The sequence below is a fragment of the Stegostoma tigrinum genome, chromosome 42, assembly GCF_030684315.1.
Source record: "Stegostoma tigrinum isolate sSteTig4 chromosome 42, sSteTig4.hap1, whole genome shotgun sequence".
In the NCBI taxonomy this organism is placed as follows: domain Eukaryota; kingdom Metazoa; phylum Chordata; class Chondrichthyes; order Orectolobiformes; family Stegostomatidae; genus Stegostoma; species Stegostoma tigrinum.
In genome coordinates this window covers 10,411,124-10,435,771 of record NC_081395.1, presented here as the reverse complement: position 1 = coordinate 10,435,771, position 24,648 = coordinate 10,411,124, and the positions used below count along the sequence as shown (strand labels likewise).

General features: G+C 56.9%; 1 protein-coding gene across 2 annotated transcripts in view; it reads right to left on the bottom strand.

The window, feature by feature from the left end:
* LOC125449256 (neurexin-2-like) overlaps window positions 1-24,648 on the bottom strand; it is a 1,112,849-nt gene that overhangs the window by 315,083 nt on the left and 773,118 nt on the right. The gene's annotated exons all lie outside the window — the stretch shown is intronic.

Sequence of the window (24,648 nt, the reverse complement as noted above, 5' to 3'; positions counted from 1 at the left end):
GGGGTTCCAGAGATAGGGAGGGGTGTAGGGGCTGGAGGGGGTTACAGAGATAGGGAGGGGGTGGAGGGGCTGGAGGGGGTTACAGAGATAGGGAGGGGGTGTAGGGGCTGGAGGGGGTTACAGATATAGGGAGGGGGTGTAGGGGCTGGAGGGGGTTACAGAGATAGGGAGGGGGTGTAGGGGCTGGAGGGGGTTCCAGAGATAGGGAGGGGTGTAGGGGCTGGAGGGGGTTACAGAGATAGGGAGGGGGTGTAGAGGCTGGAGGAGGTTACAGAGATAGGGAGAGGGTGGAGGGGCTGGAGGGGGTTACAGAGATAGGGAGGGGGTGTAGGGGATGGAGGGGGTTACAGAGATAGGGAGGGGGTGTAGAGGCTGGAGGAGGTTACAGAGGTAGGGAGGGGGTGTAGGGGCTGGAGGGGGTTACAGAGATAGGGAGGGGGTTTAGGGGCTGGACGGGGTTACAGAGATAGGGAGGGGGTGTAGGGGCTGGAGGGGGTTACAGATATAGGGAGGGGGTGTAGGGGCTGGAGGGGGTTACAGAGATAGGGAGGGGGTGTAGGGGCTGGAGGGGGTTCCAGAGATAGGGAGGGGTGTAGGGGCTGGAGGGGGTTACAGAGATAGGGAGGGGGTGGAGGGGCTGGAGGGGGTTACAGAGATAGGGAGGGGGTGTAGGGGCTGGAGGGGGTTACAGATATAGGGAGGGGGTGTAGGGGCTGGAGGGGGTTACAGAGATAGGGAGGGGGTGTAGGGGCTGGAGGGGGTTCCAGAGATAGGGAGGGGTGTAGGGGCTGGAGGGGGTTACAGAGATAGGGAGGGGGTGTAGAGGCTGGAGGAGGTTACAGAGATAGGGAGAGGGTGGAGGGGCTGGAGGGGGTTACAGAGATAGGGAGGGGGTGTAGGGGCTGGAGGGGGTTCCAGAGATAGGGAGGGGTGTAGGGGTTGGAGGGGGTTACAGAGATAGGGAGGGGGTGTAGGGGCTGGAGGGGGTTACAGAGAAAGGGAGGGGGTGTAGGGGCTGGAGGGGGTTACAGAAATAGGGAGGGGTTGTAGGGGCTGGAGGGGGTTACAGAGATAGGGAGGGGGTGTAGGGGCTGGAGGGGGTTACAGAGATAGGGAGGGGGTGTAGGGGCTGGAGGGGGTTACAGAGATAGGGAGGGGGTGTAGGGGCTGGAGGGGGTTACAGATATAGGGAGGGGGTTACAGAGATAGGGAGGGGGTGTAGGGGCTGGAGGGTGTTACAGAGATAGGGAGGGGGTGTAGGGGCTGGAGGAGGTTACAGTGATAGGGAGGGGTTGTAGGGGCTGGAGTGGGTTACAGAGATAGGGAGTGGGTGTAGGGGCTGGAGGAGGTTACAGAGAGAGGGGGAGTAGGGGCTGGAGGGGGTTACAGAGATAGGGAGGGGGTGTAGGGGCTGGAGGAGGTTACAGTGATAGGGAGGGATGGTAGGGGCTGGAGTGGGTTATAGAGATAGGGAGGGGGTGTAGGGGCTGGAGGAGGTTACAGAGAGAGGGGGAGTAGGGGCTGGAGGGGGTTACAGAGATAGGGAGGGGGTGTAGGGGCTGGAGGAGGTTACAGAGATAGGGAGGGGGTGTAGGGGCTGGAGGGAGTGACAGAGATAGGGAGGGGGCGTAGGGGCTGGAGGGGGTACAGAGATAGGGAGGGGGTGTAGGGGCTGGAGGGGGTTACAGAGATAGGGAGGGGGTGTAGGGGCTGGAGTGGGTGACAGAGATAGGGAGGGGTGTAGGGGCAGGAGGGGGTTACAGAGATAGGGAGGTGGTTACAGAGATAGGGAGGGGGTGTAGGGGCTGGAGGAGGTTACAGTGATAGGGAGGGGGTGAAGGGGCTGGAGGAGGTAACAGTGATAGGGAGGGGGTGTAGGGGCTGGAGTGGGTTACAGAGATAGGGGGGGTGTAGGGGCTGGAGGAGGTTACAGAAAGAGGGGGAGTAGGGGCTAGAGGAGGTTACAGAGATAGGGAGGGGGTGGAGGGGCTGGAGGAGGTTACAGTGATAGGGAGGGGGTGTAGCGGCTGGAGGGGGTTACAGAGATAGGGAGGGGGTGTAGGGGCTGGAGGAGGTTACAGAGATAGGGAGGGGGTGTAGGGGCTGGAGTGGGTTACAGAGATAGAGAGGGAGTGTAGGGGCTGGAGGAGGTTACAGAGATAGGGAGGGGAGTAGGGGCTGGAGGAGGTTACAGAGATAGGGAGAGGAGTAGGGGCTGGAGGAGGTTACAAAGATAGGGAGGGGGTGTAGCGGCTGGAGGGGGTTACAGAGATAGGGAGGGGTGGAAGGGCTGGAGGAGGTTACAGAGATAGGGAGAGGAGTAGGGGCTGGAGGAGATTACAGAGATAGGGAGGGGGTGTAGCGGCTGGAGGGGGTAACAGAGATAGGGAGGGGTGGAGGGGCTGGAGGAGGTTACAGAGATAGGGAGGGGGTGTAGGGGCTGGAGTGGGTTACAGAGATAGGGAGGGGCTGTAGGGGGTACAGAGATAGGGAGGGGGTGTAGGGGCTGGAGGGTGTTACAGAGATAGGGAGGGGGTGTAGGGGCTGGAGGAGGTTACAGTGATAGGGAGGGGTTGTTGGGGCTGGAGTGGGTTACAGAGATAGGGAGGGGGTGTAGGGGCTGGAGGAGGTTACAGTGATAGGGAGGGGGTGTAGCGGCTGGAGGGGGTTACAGAGATAGGGAGGGGTGTAGGGGCTGGAGGGGGTTACAGAGATAGGGAGGGGGTGTAGGGGCTGGAGGAGGTTACAGAGATAGGGAGGGGGTGTAGGGGTTGGAGGGGGTTACAGAGATAGGGAGGGGGTGTAGGGGTTGGAGGAGGTTACAGAGATAGGGAGGGGGTGTAGGGGCTGGAGTGGGTTACAGAGATAGAGAGGGAGTGTAGGGGCTGGAGTAGGTTACAGAGATAGGGAGGGGAGTAGGGGCTGGAGGGGGTTACAGAGATAGGGAGGGGTGTAGGGACTGGAGGAGGTTACAGAGAGAGGGGGAGTAGGGGCTGGAGGGGGTTACAGAGATAGGGAGGGGGTGTAGGGGCTGGAGGAGGTTACAGAGATAGGGAGGGGTGTAGGGGCTGGAGGGGGTTACAGAGAGAGGGGGAGTAGGGGCTGGAGGGGGTTACAGAGATAGGGAGGGGGTGTAGGGGCTGGAGGAGGTTACAGTGATAGGGAGGGGGTGTAGCGGCTGGAGGGGGTTACAGAGATAGGGAGGGGTGTAGGGGCTGGAGGGGGTTACAGAGATAGGGAGGGGGTGTAGGGGCTGGAGGAGGTTACAGAGATAGGGAGGGGGTGTAGGGGTTGGAGGGGGTTACAGAGATAGGGAGGGGGTGTAGGGGCTGGAGGAGGTTACAGAGATAGGGAGGGGGTGTAGGGGCTGGAGTGGGTTACAGAGATAGAGAGGGAGTGTAGGGGCTGGAGGAGGTTACAGAGATACGGAGGGGAGTAGGGGTTGGAGGAGGTTACAGAGATAGGGATGGGAGTAGGGGCTGGAGGAGGTTACAGAGATAGGGAGGGGGTGTAGGGGTTGGAGGGGGTTACAGAGATAGGGAGGGGGTGTAGGGGCTGGAGGAGGTTACAGAGATAGGGAGGGGGTGTAGGGGCTGGAGTGGGTTACAGAGATAGAGAGGGAGTGTAGGGGCTGGAGGAGGTTACTGAGATAGGGAGGGGAGTAGGGGTTGGAGGAGGTTACAGAGATAGGGAGGGGGTGTAGGGGCTGGAGTGGGTTACAGAGATAGGGAGGGGCTGGAGGGGGTACAGAGATAGGGAGGGGCTGTAGGGGCTGGAGGAGATTACAGAGATAGGGAGGGGGGTAGGGGCTGGAGGGGGTGACAGAGCTAGGGAGGGGAGTAGGGGCTGGAGGAGGTTACAGAGATACGGAGGGGAGTAGGGGTTGGAGGAGGTTACAGAGATAGGGAGGGGGTGTAGGGGCTGGAGTGGGTTACAGAGATAGGGAGGGGCTGGAGGGGGTACAGAGATAGGGAGGGGGTGTAGGGGCTGGAGTGGGTTACAGAGAGAGGGGGACTAGGGGCTGGAGGGGGTTACAGAGATAGGGAGGGGCTGGAGGGGGTACAGAGATAGGGAGGGGGAGTAGGGGCTGGAGGAGGTTACAGAGATAGGGAGGGGAGTAGGGGCTGGAGGAGATTACAGAGATAGGGAGGGGAGTAGGGGCTGGAGGGGGTGACAGAGATACGGAGGGGAGTAGGGGTTGGAGGAGGTTACAGAGATAGGGAGGGGGTGTAGGGGCTGGAGGAGGTTACAGAGATACGGAGGGGAGTAGGGGTTGGAGGAGGTTACAGAGATAGGGAGGGGGTGTAGGGGCTGGAGGGGGTTACAGAGATAGGGAGGGTGTTACAGAGATAGGGAGGGGGTGTAGGGGCTGGAGGAGGTTACAGTGATAGGGAGGGGGTGTAGGGGCTGGAGGAGGTTACAGTGATAGGGAGGGGGTGTAGGGGCTGGAGTGGGTTACAGAGATGGGGAGGGGGAGTAGGGGCTGGAGGGGGTTACAGAGATAGGGAGGGGGTGTAGGGGCTGGAGGAGGTTACAGTGATAGGGAGGGGGTGTAGGGGCTGGAGGGGGTTACAGAGATAGGGAGGGGGTGTAGCGGCTGGAGGAGGTTACAGAGATAGGGAGAGGGTGTAGGGGCTGGAGGGGGTTACAGAGATAGGGAGGGGGTGTAGCGGCTGGAGGGGGTTACAGAGATAGGGAGGGGGTGTAGGGGTTGGAGGGGGTTACAGAGATAGGGAGGGGATGTAGGGGCTGGAGGAGGTTACAGAGATAGGGAGGGGGTGTAGGGGCTGGAGTGGGTTACAGAGATAGAGAGGGAGTGTAGGGGCTGGAGGAGGTTACAGAGATAGGGAGGGGAGTAGGGGTTGGAGGAGGTTACAGAGATAGGGATGGGAGTAGGGGCTGGAGGAGGTTACAGAGATAGGGAGGGGGTGTAGGGGTCGGAGGGGGTTACAGAGATAGGGAGGGGGTGGAGGGGCTGGAGGAGGTTACAGAGATAGGGAGGGGGTGTAGGGGCTGGAGTGGGTTACAGAGATAGAGAGGGAGTGTAGGGGCTGGAGGAGGTTACAGAGATAGGGAGGGGAGTAGGGGCTGGAGGAGGTTACAGAGATAGGGAGGGGAGTAGGGGCTGGAGGGGGTGACAGAGATACGGAGGGGAGTAGGGGTTGGAGGGGGTTACAGAGATAGGGATGGGAGTAGGGGCTGGAGGAGATTAAAGAGATAGGGAGGGGGTGTAGCGGCTGGAGGGGGTTACAGAGATAGGGAGGGGTGTAGGGGCTGGAGGAGGTTACAGAGATAGGGAGGGGGTGTAGGGGCTGGAGTGGGTTACAGAGATAGGGAGGGGCTGGAGGGGGTACAGAGATAGGGAGGGGGTGTAGGGGCTGGAGGGTGTTACAGAGATAGGGAGGGGGTGTAGGGGCTGGAGGAGGTTACAGTGATAGGGAGGGGTTGTAGGGGCTGGAGGGGGTTACAGAGATAGGGAGGGGTGTAGGGACTGGAGGAGGTTACAGAGAGAGGGGGAGTAGGGGCTGGAGGGGGTTACAGAGATAGGGAGGGGGTGTAGGGGCTGGAGGAGGTTACAGAGATAGGGAGGGGTGTAGGGGCTGGAGGGGGTTACAGAGAGAGGGGGAGTAGGGGCTGGAGGGGGTTACAGAGATAGGGAGGGGGTGTAGGGGCTGGAGGAGGTTACAGAGATAGGGAGGGGGTGTAGGGGTTGGAGGGGGTTACAGAGATAGGGAGGGGGTGTAGGGGCTGGAGGAGGTTACAGAGACAGCGAGGGGGTGTAGGGGCTTGAGGGGGTGACAGAGATAGGGAGGGGGTGTAGGGGCTGGAGGGGGTGACAGAGATAGGGAGGGGGTGTAGGGGCTGGAGTGGGTTACAGAGATAGAGAGGGAGTGTAGGGGCTGGAGGAGGTTCCAGAGATAGGGAGGGGAGTAGGGGTTGGAGGAGGTTACAGAGATAGGGATGGGAGTAGGGGCTGGAGGAGGTTACAGAGATCGGGAGGGGGTGTAGGGGCTGGAGTGGGTTACAGAGATAGGGAGGGAGTGTAGGGGCTGGAGGAGGTTCCAGAGATAGGGAGGGGAGTAGGGGTTGGAGGAGGTTACAGAGATAGGGATGGGAGTAGGGGCTGGAGGAGGTTACAGAGATCGGGAGGGGGTGTAGGGGCTGGAGTGGGTTACAGAGATAGGGAGGGAGTGTAGGGGCTGGAGGAGGTTACAGAGATAGGGAGGGGGTGTAGCGGCTGGAGGGGGTTACAGAGATAGGGAGGGGTGTAGGGGCTGGAGGAGGTTACAGAGATAGGGAGGGGGTGTGGGGGCTGGAGTGGGTTACAGAGATAGGGAGGGGGTGTAGGGGCTGGAGGAGGTTACGGAGATAGGGAGGGGGTGTAGGGGCTGGAGGAGGTTACAGAGATAGGGAGTGGGTGTAGCGGCTGGAGGGGGTTACAGAGATAGGGAGGGGTGTAGGGGGTGGAGGGGGTTACAGAGATAGGGAGGGGAGTAGGGGCTGGAGGAGATTACAGAGATAGGGAGGGGAGTAGGGGCTGGTGGAGGTGACAGAGATAGGGAAGGGGTGTAGGGGCTGGAGGGGGTTACAGAGATAGGGAGGGGAGTAGGGGCTGGAGGAGGTTACAGGGATAGGGTGGGGTGTAGGGGCTGGAGGGGGTTACAGAGATAGGGAGGGGGTGGAGGGGCTGGAGGAGGTTACAGAGATAGGGAGGGGAGTAGGGGCTGGAGGAGGTTACAGAGATAGGGAGGGGAGTAGGGGCTGGAGGAGGTTACAGAGATAGGGATGGGAGTAGGGGCTGGAGGAGATTACAGAGATAGGGAGGGGGTGTAGCGGCTGGAGGGGGTTACAGAGATAGGGAGGGGGTGTAGGGGTTGGAGGGGGTTACAGAGATAGGGAGGGGGTGTAGGGGCTGGAGGAGGTTACAGAGATAGGGAGGGTAGTAGGGGTTGGAGGAGGTTACAGAGATAGGGATGGGAGCAGGGGCTGGAGGAGATTACAGAGATAGGGAGGGGGTGTAGCGGCTGGAGGGGGTTACAGAGATAGGGAGGGGTGTAGGGGCTGGAGGAGGTTACAGAGATAGGGAGGGGGTGTAGGGGCAGGAGTGGGTTCCAGAGATAGGGAGGGGGTGTAGGGGCTGGAGGAGGTTACAGAGATAGGGACTGGGTGTCGCGGCTGGAGGGGGTTACAGAGATAGGGAGGGGTGTAGGGGGTTACAGAGATAGAGAGGGGGAGTAGGGGCTGGAGGGGGTTACAGAGATAGGGAGGGGTTGTAGGGGATGGAGGAGGTTACAGAGATAGGGAGGGGAGGGACTGGTGGAGGTGACAGAGATAGGGAAGGGGTGTAGGGGCTGGAGGGGGTTACCGAGATAGGGAGGGGAGTAGGGGCTGGAGGAGATGACAGGGATAGGGAGGGGGTGTAGGGGCTGGAGGGGGTTAGAGAGATACGGAAGGGAGTAGGGGCTGGAGGGGGTGACAGAGCTAGGGAGGGGAGTAGGGGCTGGAGGAGGTTACAGAGATACGGAGGGGAGTAGGGGTTGGAGGAGGTTACAGAGATAGGGAGGGGGTGTAGGGGCTGGAGGAGGTTACAGAGATAGGGAGGGGAGTAGGGGTTGGAGGAGGTTACAGAGATAGGGATGGGAGTAGGGGCTGGAGGAGGTTACAGAGATAGGGAGGTGGTGTAGGGGCTGGGGGAGGTTACAGAGATAGGGAGGGGCATATGGGTATGGAGGGTGTGACAGAGATAGTGAGGCGATGTAGGGACTGGAGGGGGTGACAGAGATAGGGAGGAGGTGTAGGGGCTGGAGGAGGTTACAGAGATAGGGAGGGAGTGTAGGGGCTGGAGGAGGTTACAGAGATAGGGAAGGAGTGTAGGGACTGGAGAGGTGACAGAGATAGGGAGGGGGTATAGGGGCTGGATGAGGTAACAGAGATAGGGAGGGGGTGTAGGGGCTGGAGGGGGTTACAGAGATACGGAAGGGAGTAGGGGTTGGTGGAGGTTACAGAGATATGGAGGGGGTGTAGGGCCTGGAGGAGGTTACAGAGATAGGGAGGGAGTGTAGGGGCTGGAGGAGGTTACAGAGATAGGGAAGGAGTGTAGGGACTGGAGAGGTGACAGAGATAGGGAGGGGGTATAGGGGCTGGATGAGGTAACAGAGATAGGGAGGGGGTGTAGGGGCTGGAGGGGGTTACAGAGATACGGAAGGGAGTAGGGGTTGGTGGAGGTTACAGAGATATGGAGGGGGTGTAGGGCCTGGAGGGGGTTACAGAGATAGGGAGGGGGTGTAGAGGCTGGAGGAGGTTACAGAGATAGGGAGAGGGTGGAGGGGCTGGAGGGGGTTACAGAGATAGGGAGGGGGTGTAGGGGATGGAGGGGGTTACAGAGATAGGGAGGGGGTGTAGAGGCTGGAGGAGGTTACAGAGGTAGGGAGGGGGTGTAGGGGCTGGAGGGGGTTACAGAGATAGGGAGGGGGTGTAGGGGCTGGAGGGGGTTACAGAGATAGGGAGGGGGTTTAGGGGCTGGACGGGGTTACAGAGATAGGGAGGGGGTGTAGGGGCTGGAGGGGGTTACAGATATAGGGAGGGGGTGTAGGGGCTGGAGGGGGTTACAGAGATAGGGAGGGGGTGTAGGGGCTGGAGGGGGTTCCAGAGATAGGGAGGGGTGTAGGGGCTGGAGGGGGTTACAGAGATAGGGAGGGGGTGGAGGGGCTGGAGGGGGTTACAGAGATAGGGAGGGGGTGTAGGGGCTGGAGGGGGTTACAGATATAGGGAGGGGGTGTAGGGGCTGGAGGGGGTTACAGAGATAGGGAGGGGGTGTAGGGGCTGGAGGGGGTTCCAGAGATAGGGAGGGGTGTAGGGGCTGGAGGGGGTTACAGAGATAGGGAGGGGGTGTAGAGGCTGGAGGAGGTTACAGAGATAGGGAGAGGGTGGAGGGGCTGGAGGGGGTTACAGAGATAGGGAGGGGGTGTAGGGGCTGGAGGGGGTTCCAGAGATAGGGAGGGGTGTAGGGGTTGGAGGGGGTTACAGAGATAGGGAGGGGGTGTAGGGGCTGGAGGGGGTTACAGAGAAAGGGAGGGGGTGTAGGGGCTGGAGGGGGTTACAGAAATAGGGAGGGGTTGTAGGGGCTGGAGGGGGTTACAGAGATAGGGAGGGGGTGTAGGGGCTGGAGGGGGTTACAGAGATAGGGAGGGGGTGTAGGGGCTGGAGGGGGTTACAGAGATAGGGAGGGGGTGTAGGGGCTGGAGGGGGTTACAGATATAGGGAGGGGGTTACAGAGATAGGGAGGGGGTGTAGGGGCTGGAGGGTGTTACAGAGATAGGGAGGGGGTGTAGGGGCTGGAGGAGGTTACAGTGATAGGGAGGGGTTGTAGGGGCTGGAGTGGGTTACAGAGATAGGGAGTGGGTGTAGGGGCTGGAGGAGGTTACAGAGAGAGGGGGAGTAGGGGCTGGAGGGGGTTACAGAGATAGGGAGGGGGTGTAGGGGCTGGAGGAGGTTACAGTGATAGGGAGGGATGGTAGGGGCTGGAGTGGGTTATAGAGATAGGGAGGGGGTGTAGGGGCTGGAGGAGGTTACAGAGAGAGGGGGAGTAGGGGCTGGAGGGGGTTACAGAGATAGGGAGGGGGTGTAGGGGCTGGAGGAGGTTACAGAGATAGGGAGGGGGTGTAGGGGCTGGAGGGAGTGACAGAGATAGGGAGGGGGCGTAGGGGCTGGAGGGGGTACAGAGATAGGGAGGGGGTGTAGGGGCTGGAGGGGGTTACAGAGATAGGGAGGGGGTGTAGGGGCTGGAGTGGGTGACAGAGATAGGGAGGGGTGTAGGGGCAGGAGGGGGTTACAGAGATAGGGAGGTGGTTACAGAGATAGGGAGGGGGTGTAGGGGCTGGAGGAGGTTACAGTGATAGGGAGGGGGTGAAGGGGCTGGAGGAGGTAACAGTGATAGGGAGGGGGTGTAGGGGCTGGAGTGGGTTACAGAGATAGGGGGGGTGTAGGGGCTGGAGGAGGTTACAGAAAGAGGGGGAGTAGGGGCTAGAGGAGGTTACAGAGATAGGGAGGGGGTGGAGGGGCTGGAGGAGGTTACAGTGATAGGGAGGGGGTGTAGCGGCTGGAGGGGGTTACAGAGATAGGGAGGGGGTGTAGGGGCTGGAGGAGGTTACAGAGATAGGGAGGGGGTGTAGGGGCTGGAGTGGGTTACAGAGATAGAGAGGGAGTGTAGGGGCTGGAGGAGGTTACAGAGATAGGGAGGGGAGTAGGGGCTGGAGGAGGTTACAGAGATAGGGAGAGGAGTAGGGGCTGGAGGAGGTTACAAAGATAGGGAGGGGGTGTAGCGGCTGGAGGGGGTTACAGAGATAGGGAGGGGTGGAGGGGCTGGAGGAGGTTACAGAGATAGGGAGAGGAGTAGGGGCTGGAGGAGATTACAGAGATAGGGAGGGGGTGTAGCGGCTGGAGGGGGTAACAGAGATAGGGAGGGGTGGAGGGGCTGGAGGAGGTTACAGAGATAGGGAGGGGGTGTAGGGGCTGGAGTGGGTTACAGAGATAGGGAGGGGCTGTAGGGGGTACAGAGATAGGGAGGGGGTGTAGGGGCTGGAGGGTGTTACAGAGATAGGGAGGGGGTGTAGGGGCTGGAGGAGGTTACAGTGATAGGGAGGGGTTGTTGGGGCTGGAGTGGGTTACAGAGATAGGGAGGGGGTGTAGGGGCTGGAGGAGGTTACAGTGATAGGGAGGGGGTGTAGCGGCTGGAGGGGGTTACAGAGATAGGGAGGGGTGTAGGGGCTGGAGGGGGTTACAGAGATAGGGAGGGGGTGTAGGGGCTGGAGGAGGTTACAGAGATAGGGAGGGGGTGTAGGGGTTGGAGGGGGTTACAGAGATAGGGAGGGGGTGTAGGGGTTGGAGGAGGTTACAGAGATAGGGAGGGGGTGTAGGGGCTGGAGTGGGTTACAGAGATAGAGAGGGAGTGTAGGGGCTGGAGGAGGTTACAGAGATAGGGAGGGGAGTAGGGGCTGGAGGGGGTTACAGAGATAGGGAGGGGTGTAGGGACTGGAGGAGGTTACAGAGAGAGGGGGAGTAGGGGCTGGAGGGGGTTACAGAGATAGGGAGGGGGTGTAGGGGCTGGAGGAGGTTACAGAGATAGGGAGGGGTGTAGGGGCTGGAGGGGGTTACAGAGAGAGGGGGAGTAGGGGCTGGAGGGGGTTACAGAGATAGGGAGGGGGTGTAGGGGCTGGAGGAGGTTACAGTGATAGGGAGGGGGTGTAGCGGCTGGAGGGGGTTACAGAGATAGGGAGGGGTGTAGGGGCTGGAGGGGGTTACAGAGATAGGGAGGGGGTGTAGGGGCTGGAGGAGGTTACAGAGATAGGGAGGGGGTGTAGGGGTTGGAGGGGGTTACAGAGATAGGGAGGGGGTGTAGGGGCTGGAGGAGGTTACAGAGATAGGGAGGGGGTGTAGGGGCTGGAGTGGGTTACAGAGATAGAGAGGGAGTGTAGGGGCTGGAGGAGGTTACAGAGATATGGAGGGGAGTAGGGGTTGGAGGAGGTTACAGAGATAGGGATGGGAGTAGGGGCTGGAGGAGGTTACAGAGATAGGGAGGGGGTGTAGGGGTTGGAGGGGGTTACAGAGATAGGGAGGGGGTGTAGGGGCTGGAGGAGGTTACAGAGATAGGGAGGGGGTGTAGGGGCTGGAGTGGGTTACAGAGATAGAGAGGGAGTGTAGGGGCTGGAGGAGGTTACTGAGATAGGGAGGGGAGTAGGGGTTGGAGGAGGTTACAGAGATAGGGAGGGGGTGTAGGGGCTGGAGTGGGTTACAGAGATAGGGAGGGGCTGGAGGGGGTACAGAGATAGGGAGGGGGTGTAGGGGCTGGAGGAGATTACAGAGATAGGGAGGGGGGTAGGGGCTGGAGGGGGTGACAGAGCTAGGGAGGGGAGTAGGGGCTGGAGGAGGTTACAGAGATACGGAGGGGAGTAGGGGTTGGAGGAGGTTACAGAGATAGGGAGGGGGTGTAGGGGCTGGAGTGGGTTACAGAGATAGGGAGGGGCTGGAGGGGGTACAGAGATAGGGAGGGGGTGTAGGGGCTGGAGGGGGTTACAGAGAGAGGGGGACTAGGGGCTGGAGGGGGTTACAGAGATAGGGAGGGGCTGGAGGGGGTACAGAGATAGGGAGGGGGAGTAGGGGCTGGAGGAGGTTACAGAGATAGGGAGGGGAGTAGGGGCTGGAGGAGATTACAGAGATAGGGAGGGGAGTAGGGGCTGGAGGGGGTGACAGAGATACGGAGGGGAGTAGGGGTTGGAGGAGGTTACAGAGATAGGGAGGGGGTGTAGGGGCTGGAGGAGGTTACAGAGATACGGAGGGGAGTAGGGGTTGGAGGAGGTTACAGAGATAGGGAGGGGGTGTAGGGGCTGGAGGGGGTTACAGAGATAGGGAGGGTGTTACAGAGATAGGGAGGGGGTGTAGGGGCTGGAGGAGGTTACAGTGATAGGGAGGGGGTGTAGGGGCTGGAGGAGGTTACAGTGATAGGGAGGGGGTGTAGGGGCTGGAGTGGGTTACAGAGATGGGGAGGGGGAGTAGGGGCTGGAGGGGGTTACAGAGATAGGGAGGGGGTGTAGGGGCTGGAGGAGGTTACAGTGATAGGGAGGGGGTGTAGGGGCTGGAGGGGGTTACAGAGATAGGGAGGGGGTGTAGCGGCTGGAGGAGGTTACAGAGATAGGGAGAGGGTGTAGGGGCTGGAGGGGGTTACAGAGATAGGGAGGGGGTGTAGCGGCTGGAGGGGGTTACAGAGATAGGGAGGGGGTGTAGGGGTTGGAGGGGGTTACAGAGATAGGGAGGGGATGTAGGGGCTGGAGGAGGTTACAGAGATAGGGAGGGGGTGTAGGGGCTGGAGTGGGTTACAGAGATAGAGAGGGAGTGTAGGGGCTGGAGGAGGTTACAGAGATAGGGAGGGGAGTAGGGGTTGGAGGAGGTTACAGAGATAGGGATGGGAGTAGGGGCTGGAGGAGGTTACAGAGATAGGGAGGGGGTGTAGGGGTCGGAGGGGGTTACAGAGATAGGGAGGGGGTGGAGGGGCTGGAGGAGGTTACAGAGATAGGGAGGGGGTGTAGGGGCTGGAGTGGGTTACAGAGATAGAGAGGGAGTGTAGGGGCTGGAGGAGGTTACAGAGATAGGGAGGGGAGTAGGGGCTGGAGGAGGTTACAGAGATAGGGAGGGGAGTAGGGGCTGGAGGGGGTGACAGAGATACGGAGGGGAGTAGGGGTTGGAGGGGGTTACAGAGATAGGGATGGGAGTAGGGGCTGGAGGAGATTAAAGAGATAGGGAGGGGGTGTAGCGGCTGGAGGGGGTTACAGAGATAGGGAGGGGTGTAGGGGCTGGAGGAGGTTACAGAGATAGGGAGGGGGTGTAGGGGCTGGAGTGGGTTACAGAGATAGGGAGGGGCTGGAGGGGGTACAGAGATAGGGAGGGGGTGTAGGGGCTGGAGGGTGTTACAGAGATAGGGAGGGGGTGTAGGGGCTGGAGGAGGTTACAGTGATAGGGAGGGGTTGTAGGGGCTGGAGGGGGTTACAGAGATAGGGAGGGGTGTAGGGACTGGAGGAGGTTACAGAGAGAGGGGGAGTAGGGGCTGGAGGGGGTTACAGAGATAGGGAGGGGGTGTAGGGGCTGGAGGAGGTTACAGAGATAGGGAGGGGTGTAGGGGCTGGAGGGGGTTACAGAGAGAGGGGGAGTAGGGGCTGGAGGGGGTTACAGAGATAGGGAGGGGGTGTAGGGGCTGGAGGAGGTTACAGAGATAGGGAGGGGGTGTAGGGGTTGGAGGGGGTTACAGAGATAGGGAGGGGGTGTAGGGGCTGGAGGAGGTTACAGAGACAGCGAGGGGGTGTAGGGGCTTGAGGGGGTGACAGAGATAGGGAGGGGGTGTAGGGGCTGGAGGGGGTGACAGAGATAGGGAGGGGGTGTAGGGGCTGGAGTGGGTTACAGAGATAGAGAGGGAGTGTAGGGGCTGGAGGAGGTTCCAGAGATAGGGAGGGGAGTAGGGGTTGGAGGAGGTTACAGAGATAGGGATGGGAGTAGGGGCTGGAGGAGGTTACAGAGATCGGGAGGGGGTGTAGGGGCTGGAGTGGGTTACAGAGATAGGGAGGGAGTGTAGGGGCTGGAGGAGGTTCCAGAGATAGGGAGGGGAGTAGGGGTTGGAGGAGGTTACAGAGATAGGGATGGGAGTAGGGGCTGGAGGAGGTTACAGAGATCGGGAGGGGGTGTAGGGGCTGGAGTGGGTTACAGAGATAGGGAGGGAGTGTAGGGGCTGGAGGAGGTTACAGAGATAGGGAGGGGGTGTAGCGGCTGGAGGGGGTTACAGAGATAGGGAGGGGTGTAGGGGCTGGAGGAGGTTACAGAGATAGGGAGGGGGTGTGGGGGCTGGAGTGGGTTACAGAGATAGGGAGGGGGTGTAGGGGCTGGAGGAGGTTACGGAGATAGGGAGGGGGTGTAGGGGCTGGAGGAGGTTACAGAGATAGGGAGTGGGTGTAGCGGCTGGAGGGGGTTACAGAGATAGGGAGGGGTGTAGGGGGTGGAGGGGGTTACAGAGATAGGGAGGGGAGTAGGGGCTGGAGGAGATTACAGAGATAGGGAGGGGAGTAGGGGCTGGTGGAGGTGACAGAGATAGGGAAGGGGTGTAGGGGCTGGAGGGGGTTACAGAGATAGGGAGGGGAGTAGGGGCTGGAGGAGGTTACAGGGATAGGGTGGGGTGTAGGGGCTGGAGGGGGTTACAGAGATAGGGAGGGGGTGGAGGGGCTGGAGGAGGTTACAGAGATAGGGAGGGGAGTAGGGGCTGGAGGAGGTTACAGAGATAGGGAGGGGAGTAGGGGCTGGAGGAGGTTACAGAGATAGGGATGGGAGTAGGGGCTGGAGGAGATTACAGAGATAGGGAGGGGGTGTAGCGGCTGGAGGGGGTTACAGAGATAGGGAGGGGGTGTAGGGGTTGGAGGGGGTTACAGAGATAGGGAGGGGGTGTAGGGGCTGGAGGAGGTTACAGAGATAGGGAGGGTAGTAGGGGTTGGAGGAGGTTACAGAGATAGGGATGGGAGCAGGGGCTGGAGGAGATTACAGAGATAGGGAGGGGGTGTAGCGGCTGGAGGGGGTTACAGAGATAGGGAGGGGTGTAGGGGCTGGAGGAGGTTACAGAGATAGGGAGGGGGTGTAGGGGCAGGAGTGGGTTCCAGAGATAGGGAGGGGGTGTAGGGGCTGGAGGAGGTTACAGAGATAGGGACTGGGTGTCGCGGCTGGAGGGGGTTACAGAGATAGGGAGGGGTGTAGGGGGTTACAGAGATAGAGAGGGGGAGTAGGGGCTGGAGGGGGTTACAGAGATAGGGAGGGGTTGTAGGGGATGGAGGAGGTTACAGAGATAGGGAGGGGAGGGACTGGTGGAGGTGACAGAGATAGGGAAGGGGTGTAGGGGCTGGAGGGGGTTACCGAGATAGGGAGGGGAGTAGGGGCTGGAGGAGATGACAGGGATAGGGAGGGGGTGTAGGGGCTGGAGGGGGTTAGAGAGATACGGAAGGGAGTAGGGGCTGGAGGGGGTGACAGAGCTAGGGAGGGGAGTAGGGGCTGGAGGAGGTTACAGAGATACGGAGGGGAGTAGGGGTTGGAGGAGGTTACAGAGATAGGGAGGGGGTGTAGGGGCTGGAGGAGGTTACAGAGATAGGGAGGGGAGTAGGGGTTGGAGGAGGTTACAGAGATAGGGATGGGAGTAGGGGCTGGAGGAGGTTACAGAGATAGGGAGGTGGTGTAGGGGCTGGGGGAGGTTACAGAGATAGGGAGGGGCATATGGGTATGGAGGGTGTGACAGAGATAGTGAGGCGATGTAGGGACTGGAGGGGGTGACAGAGATAGGGAGGAGGTGTAGGGGCTGGAGGAGGTTACAGAGATAGGGAGGGAGTGTAGGGGCTGGAGGAGGTTACAGAGATAGGGAAGGAGTGTAGGGACTGGAGAGGTGACAGAGATAGGGAGGGGGTATAGGGGCTGGATGAGGTAACAGAGATAGGGAGGGGGTGTAGGGGCTGGAGGGGGTTACAGAGATACGGAAGGGAGTAGGGGTTGGTGGAGGTTACAGAGATATGGAGGGGGTGTAGGGCCTGGAGGAGGTTACAGAGATAGGGAGGGGGTGTAGGGGGTGGAGAGGTGACAGAGATAGAAAGGGGGTATAGGGGCTGGAGGAGGTGACAGAGATAGGGAAGGGGTGTAGGGGCTGGAGGGGGTTACCGAGATAGGGAGGGGAGTAGGGGCTGGAGGAGATGACAGGGATAGGGAGGGGGTGTAGGGGCTGGAGGGGGTTAGAGAGATACGGAAGGGAGTAGGGGCTGGAGGGGGTGACAGAGCTAGGGAGGGGAGTAGGGGCTGGAGGAGGTTACAGAGATACGGAGGGGAGTAGGGGTTGGAGGAGGTTACAGAGATAGGGAGTGGGTGTAGAGGCTGGTGGAGGTTATAGAGATAGGGAGGGGGTGTAGGGGCAGGAGGGGGTTACAGTGATAGGGAGGGAGTGTAGGGGCTGGAGGGGGTTACAGAGATTGGGAGGGGGTGTAGGGACTGGAGGAGGTTACAGAGATAGGGAGGGGTGTAGGGACTGGAGGGGGTTACAGAGATAGGGAGGGGGTGTAGGGGCTGGAGGAGGTTACAGAGATAGGGAGCGGGTGTAGGGGCTGGAGGGGGTTACAGAGATAGGGAGGGGCTGTAGGGGGTTACAGAGATAGGGAACAGGTGTATGGGCTGGAGGAGGGTACAGATAGGGAGGGGGTGTAGGGGCTGGAGTAGGTTACAGAGATAGGGAGGGGGTGTAGGGGCTGGAGGGGGTTACAGAGATAGGGAGGGGCTGTAGGGGCTGGAGGGGGTTACAGAGATAGGGAGGGGCTGTAGGGGCTGGAGGGGGTTACAGAGATAGGGAGGGGGTGTAGGGTCTGGAGGAACTGCCAAAGACGGAGGAAACTGGTGCTCAGTATTGATGCACATTTCCTGGTTTGGACAGGCCGAGTGGATTGTCTGTTCGTGCCAACACTTCAAGTGACTGGATGATCAACGGCCCCTCAGCTCGAACATTCCAGCTCTGTTCACTCGGCCATTTTGTTGACGAACTGTCATTGCAGCCATGTTGCTTTGCGCCTGGAGTTGGGGCCTTCTCTGGCATTTCAAGCCTGTCATCTTGGCACCAAACAGTCTTCACAAATACTCAGCTAAATTGGAGGCTGAAGTACAAAGTCGCATCGAATATCAAATGAACATCCCATACCCACAGCCTGGTCGATAAACACTCTGTGTGAGATGGAGCCCTGTCAGGTTAATTAAAACTGTTCAGGGTGCTGTCTAATATTCTATATTGAGTTACCACCATGACCCTGTCTTTGCCAAATGGAGAGCAGACAACGTCAGTTTGGGAACAGCCACGTTCCCCTTTGCCAACACCAGCGCCTCATGGTCCTCGCTCTCGGAATTTACCTGTTTGCCAAGGAATTCCATCTCATTCACATTTGGAAAGTTCCTCTAGCCCAGGCTCTCACATTCCACGCGGAAGGTACTTGAGTAGGCCAATCCCCTTCGCCAGGCTCCCTCAGCGCATGCATACGGCAGCTGACACACATACTCTCACACTCACACATACACTCACACACACGCACGCACACACTCACACACATGCGCACACACACACATTCACTCTCACACACACTCATACTCACATGCACGCACATACACACACACACACACACATACTGTCACACACACACACTCACACATGCACACACACTCGCACACATTCACTCACGCACACACATTCACACACACACACAATCACACACGCACACATACAGTCACACACACACACACATGCACACACACACACACACACTCACGCACACACATTCACACTCACACACACACAAACACACTCTCTCTCTCTCTCACACACAATCACACACACACACTCGCACACAGATGCAGACACAAACACAACGTCATACACAGCTCAGGTACTGAGGCCCACACCCCTCACTGTAACACTCTCTGATATACCCCACACCCCTCACTGTAACACTCTCTGATATACCCCACACCACTCACTGTAACACTCTCTGATATACCCCACACCCCTCACTGTAACACTCTCTGATATACCCCACACCCCTCACTGTAACACTCTCTGATATACCCCACACCCCTCACTGTAACACTCTCTGATATACCCCACACCCCTCACTGTAACACTCTCTGATATACACCACACCCCTCACTGTAACACTCTCTGATATACCCCACACCCCTCACTGTAACACTCTCTGATATACCCCACACCCCTCACTGAAACACTCTCTGATATACCCCACACCCCTCACTGTAACACTCTCTGATATACCCCACACCCCTCACTGTAACACTCTCTGTTATACCCCACACCCCTCACTGTAACACTCTCTGATATACACCACACCCTTCACTGCAACACTCTCTGATATACCCCACACCCCTCACTGTAACACTCTCTGTTATACCCCACACCCCTCACTGTAACACTCTCTGATATACCCCACACCCTTCACTGTAACACTCTCTGATATACCCCACACCCCTCACTATAACACTCTCTGATATACCCCACACCCCTCACTGTAACACTCTCTGATATACCCCACACCCTTCACTGTAACACTCTCTGATATACCCCGCACCCCTCACTGTAACACTCTCTGATATACCCCACACCCCTCACTGTAACACTCTCTGGTATACCCCACACCCCTCACTGTAACACTCTCTGATATACCCCACACCCCTCACTGTAACACTCTCTGATATACCCCACACCCTTCACTGTAACACTCTCTGATATACCCCGCACCCCTCACTGTAACACTCTCTGATATACCCCACACCCCTCACTGTAACACTCTCTGGTATACCCCACACCCCTCACTGTAACACTCTCTGATATACCCCACACCCCTCACTGTAACACTCTCTGGTATACCCCACACCCCTCTAACTCCTTCCAATTTTTATAGATGCAACATGGAAAGAATCCCATCTGGATGTATTGAGATAACAAAGTGTGAAGCTGGATGAACACAGCAGTCCAAGCCCAAAATGTCAGCTTTTGTGCTCCTAAGATGCTGCTTGGACTGCTGTGTTCATCCATTCCTCACACTTTGTTATCTCAAGATTCTCCAGCATCTGCAGTTCCCATTTTCCCATCTGGATGTATCACAGCTTGCTTTGGCAACTGGTCTGCGAAAGACCATAAGAAACCACAGAGAGTCGTGAGCACAGCCCAGTCCATCACACAAACCAACCTCATCCAGCTACACACTTTGTTATCTCTCATCCATTGACTCCATCTACACTTCGCTCTGCCTTAGGAAGGCAGCGAGCATCATCACAGACCCCTCCCACCCTGGTTATAATCTCTTCTAATCTCTTCCACTGGGCAGAAGGTACAAAGGTTTGAAAACACGTACAAACAGATTGAAGAGCAGCTTCTTCCTCGCTGGTATCAGGTTTCTGAACAGACCTCTCATACATTACAGTTGACCTTTCTCTGCACCTTCCCTGTAGCTGTAACACTACATCCTGTATTCCGTTCTATTGCTCTGATGTATTTATGGAAGGTTGGATTTGTCCGGTTAGCACGCAAAATGATATTTTCCCCTGTATCTCAGTACATGTGACAATAACCACAATATACTGATGCCATGGACTGATGAACAACCTTAAAGGAATCCTTTAACCATCTGAGGAAGAAGGTGGGAGATGGGGTCACTTGAGAATGGTAGTTAGAAAGCATTGCTTCGCATGTAGAGTACCTGAAGAAGACCACACCTTGGAGTAACGCGCATAGTTCTGTCTAAGCAACAAACCCTTTGCCATAGAGGGAGTTTAGCAGACAGTTGCCAGAGTGAGTTATGGCTAAGCAGAACAGCATCTTATTGTTTATTCATATACGGGCCGTGGGCTGTTGCTGACTGGGCCCAGCATTTATTGTCCCCCATCCCTAACTGCCCCCTTGGGGTGGTGGTGGGGAGCTGCCTCCTTGAACCGCTGCAGTCCGTGTGCTGTAGGTAGACCCACGATGCCTCTTAGGGGGGAATTCCAGGATTGTGACCCAGCGACACTGAAGGAACGGCCGATATATTTCCCAGTCGGGATGGGGAGGGGCTCGGAGGGGAACTTGCAGGGGGTGGTGTTCCCATGTACCTGCTGCCCCTTGTCCTTGAAAATGGGGTTGCAGGTAGACAGGGCGGTGAGGAAGGTGTTTGGGACGCTGGCCTTTATTGGTCAGTGCATTGAGTGTAGGAGTTGGGAGGTCATTTTGTAGATGCACAGGACATTGGTTAAGGCCACTTTTGGAATATTGCATTCAATCCTGGTCTCTCTGCTACAGGAAGGATGTTGTGAAACTTGAAAGGGTTCAGAAAAAAAATTACAAGGATGTTGCCAGGGTTGGAAGGTTTGAGCTACAGGGAGAGGCTGAATAGGCTGGGACTATTTTCCCTGGAGCGTCGGAGGCTAATGGGGGGACCTTATAGAGGTTTATACAATGGTGAGGGGCATGGATAGGGTGAATAGACAAGGTCTTTTCCCCAGGGTAGGGGGGAGTCCAAAACTAGAGGGGCATAGGTTTAAGGTGAGGTGGGGAAAGATTTAAAAGGGGCCTAAGGGGCATCTTTTTCACACAGAGGGTGGTGCGTGTATGGAAGGAGCTGCCAGAGGAAGTGGTGGAGGCTGGTACAGTTACAGCATTTAAAAGGCATCTGGATGGGGACATGAATAGGAAGGGATTAGAGGGATATGGGACACATGCTGGGAAATGGGACTGGATTAATTTAGGAAAGCAGGTCGGCACAGACAGGTTGGACGGAAGGGCCTATTTCCATGTTGGAAAGCTCTGACTCTCAGAGTCTAATGATGACTGTGAATCCTTCATTGATTGTCAGAAAAAAACCCATCTGGGTCACAAAGGGAGGGAAACAGTGATCCTTACTTGGTCTGCAGAGACCCACAACAATGTGATCGACTCTTAACTGCCATCTGGGCTACTGGTTGTAAACTTTAGCCTTTGCCAGCGATGCCCTCTTCCCATCAATCATAGCATCCTTACAGTGTTGGAGCAGGCTGTTCAGCCCATCAAGTCTACACTGACCCTCCAAAGAGCAACGCAACCCGACTCACCCCCTACCTTATCGGCATACCCCTGCACTTCCCATGGCTTACCACCGAGGCCGCACACTACAGGGTAATTTAGCACAGCCGATCCAGCCTAACCTGCAAACCTTTGGACTGTGGAGATGAAGCTGCAGCACCCAGAGGGAACCCCACACAGACCCACTGTGAATGTACAAACTCCTCACAGGCAGTCGCCCAAGGGTGGGATCGAACCCAGGTCCCTGGCGCCATGACACAGCAGCGTTAACCACTGAGCCACCCCGAAGGAAATAGGAAAAAAATCAGAGCGTGCAAGCAAGCAAAACACCACCTCCAAACTAATCAAAAATAGAAACAGTGCAGTTGACATCCGAACGTTGCAATTCTGAAGCAGGGGTAATATAATTTTCCAATCGAAGTCCCTACGCACCAGAAAATCAAATTGCTCAACCATTTCAGTTGGAACTAAAGTGGCAGCATTTAAAATTCAGAGAGAATGCTACACATTTCTCTGTCTCAACACTGCTAAACATATTCTTAAATGCGTTATCCTCTCAGATAACACACTCAGCAAAAAGTAAAACTTACCCGACGAAATTGACAGGCTGCTGCTTAAGCCTCTTACCAGAGAAATCGTATTAAAGTTACACTTCAGACTAATCTCATTTGGAATGCTTTCGTTTCTCTTAAAGAGTGGAATAATTTACGGGCTATTGATAAAAAGTTTAACACAACAAATATATCCGAGCCGGAATTCAAAAATACAAACGCTTTCGGATGGGATGGTGAGGTGAATTAAAAGAAAGGAGTTCCTGTGGCCGGACTTCAGAGTGGAAATGCCACCTCGTGCCAGAGAAGGTGGCATCTGGGTTTCGCTTGCTCTGGGATTCACCGATTGGCCTGTCAGATTAATCATGTGGCCTTTGTCCAGGTAGGTAGGACAGACTCGGCTCAGAGGTGGACCACCTCGCCCCCAGAACCGAAGGCTCGTTAAAACTCTCCGGCCTGCGACTGAGCAGATGCCAGGCTCTAGCTCACCCCCTTTGCCCACCAACTGACGTCACCTTTGCATTGTTGAAAATAAGCAAAGTTCTTCTCCCTTCTTCATGAGAGTGACCCCAACATCTCACCCCACCTCGCTCTGACACAATGCTGTTCAATAAGGCACAAGCGTATCTTAACAGGCACCTAGACACAAACGCTTTGAACCATGAATGCCATGTTGACATCTGACTAGCTTCACTTTGTTAGCTTGGCTTCCTCTTGGCCTTTTTGTCAAGTTTGACAACACATGTTGTGTACAGCCGTGTCAAATCTGTTTGGGATATTCTTAGGAAAAAGGCGGATGTTGTGTCACATCTCGTGTGTCAGTGTGGCTCCAAAAGATGAGCTCTTGATATGGCCATGTGGCACGGACGGTACCAAAGTTCTCAGTCCCCATCTCAACTGGGGCCACTTGAAGCATGCCATGCTGAGGGAAGTGCTCAGCTCAATATTGTCTTGGGTGCTCGTATTTATTATTTGTTGGATGTGGGCTGGGCCAGCATTTATTGCCCCCTTCCCTAAATGCCCAAGAGGGCAGTTGACTATAATGGAAATCGACCTCGTTGCCAAGGGTCTGGAGTCACGTATAGGCCAGACCGGGTAAGGATGGCAGTTTCTTTCCCTAAAGGCGAACCAGACGTGTTTTTTTGTCGGGTTGTTGGCTTGCTCGCTTGTGCTGGCTCAGTTTTTGTTCAGATGTTTTGTCTCCATGCTAGGTAACATCATCAACGATGTTCCAGGCTTCATCAGAGGCCTGATTGATGATGTATTGACTGATTTTCTTTTTTCTGAAGAAGGGTCTAGGCCCGAGACATCAGCCTTCCTGCTCCTGAGATGCTGCTTGGCCTGCTGTGTTCATCCAGCCCCACACCTTGTTCTCTCTTCATCAGAGACCTGAATGAAGCGTGGAGATGATAACATCTGAATGTGAGCCAAGGCAGCTTGACGAGCAAGTTAACAACCACACCCATAATCCATGCTACAGATCTTTGTTGAAAAGAGTATTTTTTTTCCCCTAACAATTGGTGATAGTTAACTCCAGTTTTATATTAAAGGAACAAATTCAGGTTCCGCTGCAGTAGGATTGGAACCCTACTCTCCAAGTTACTTGCACCTCACTGGGACGGGTGACCTAGCAATAACATGGTGGAACATGGTAGCTCAGTGGTTAGCACTGCTGCCTCACGGTGCCAGGGACCCGGGTTCGATCCCACCCTCGGGCGACCGTCTGTGTGGAGTTTGCACATTCTCCCCGTGTCTGCGAGGGTTTCCTCCGGGTGCTCTGGTTTCCTCCCGCAGTCTAAAGATGTGCAGGTTAGGGTGGGTGGGACATGGGTAGATGCCAGGACGTGGATAGGTCTGGGTAGGATGCTCTTTGGAGGTTCGGCGTGGAGGTGATGGGCTGAATGGCCTGCTTCCACACTGTCGGGATTCTAGAAAACACCACTAGGCCATCGCCATCCCTTTACCGGGACAGTACCACCTTACCCTAGTCTAGCCCTGTTGCCAACCTCAGTATTGCTCCCACCCACTCTTTGCAAACAAATACCCCAGCAAAAGGCCCCACTGTGGGGGCAGATTGCCTATCAAAAAACACTAGCCACCCTCACTCTAGGGACGTACCCCCTCCCGGAATGTAAAACAGAGAACAACCGGTTGCTGGAGAACTGAAACAAAGCAGAGAAATCGCTGGAGAAACTCAGCAGGCCTGGCAGAAGCGAGAGGTGCGGCGTTCCTCCTTCAGGACTTGCATCCCCTTTTCCCACCTCCCTACTCCTGAGCAGACTGATCACCGGAGCGCGAATTCCCTGCCTCCTTCTCTGACATGGCCCTGACATACTGAACAACTTTCCAGCTTTATTCCTGTCCCGCAACCCTGCGCTCCGACTCGACAGCTATCTCAGGATTAGCCAGTGAGCCAAACAAATGTCTCAGGAAGCTCTCGAAAAGCATCGTTCTGTTTTGTCTGTGCTGCAGAAATTGTACACCCTGCTGTAAAATTTCATCACCAACTCCAGTGGAGACTTAAGGGGGTGCACATCAGTGCCACTGTGGAAGACAGGAGTGCCATCTATGTCAGCTTCTCAGAGACAAGGTAGTTTGTTGCATTAGGCTGGGACTCTGTCGATTGGAGAGCTCTCTCGCTGAGACGCAGCTCCTGCAACGAACTCCCGCTGGGCTCTGAAGCTAGAGCCACAGGATGTCAAAAATCGGGACTTAGCTCGGCAAACGCAGAGAGGCACTCAGCGTGGTGGGCTGAGCAATCGGGGACAGGCCAGGTTCCATGAAAGGAAGTGAGGGAGGACGGAGGACGAGGTGTTCCAGGTTGACGCATTAGGCTGGAGACAGAACAAGAGCGATGACAAAAGGAGGTGAGGGCTCGATGTAACAAGACTCTGGTCAGACCACATTCGGAATATTGTGAGCGGCTTTGAGCCCCGTATCTAAGGAAGG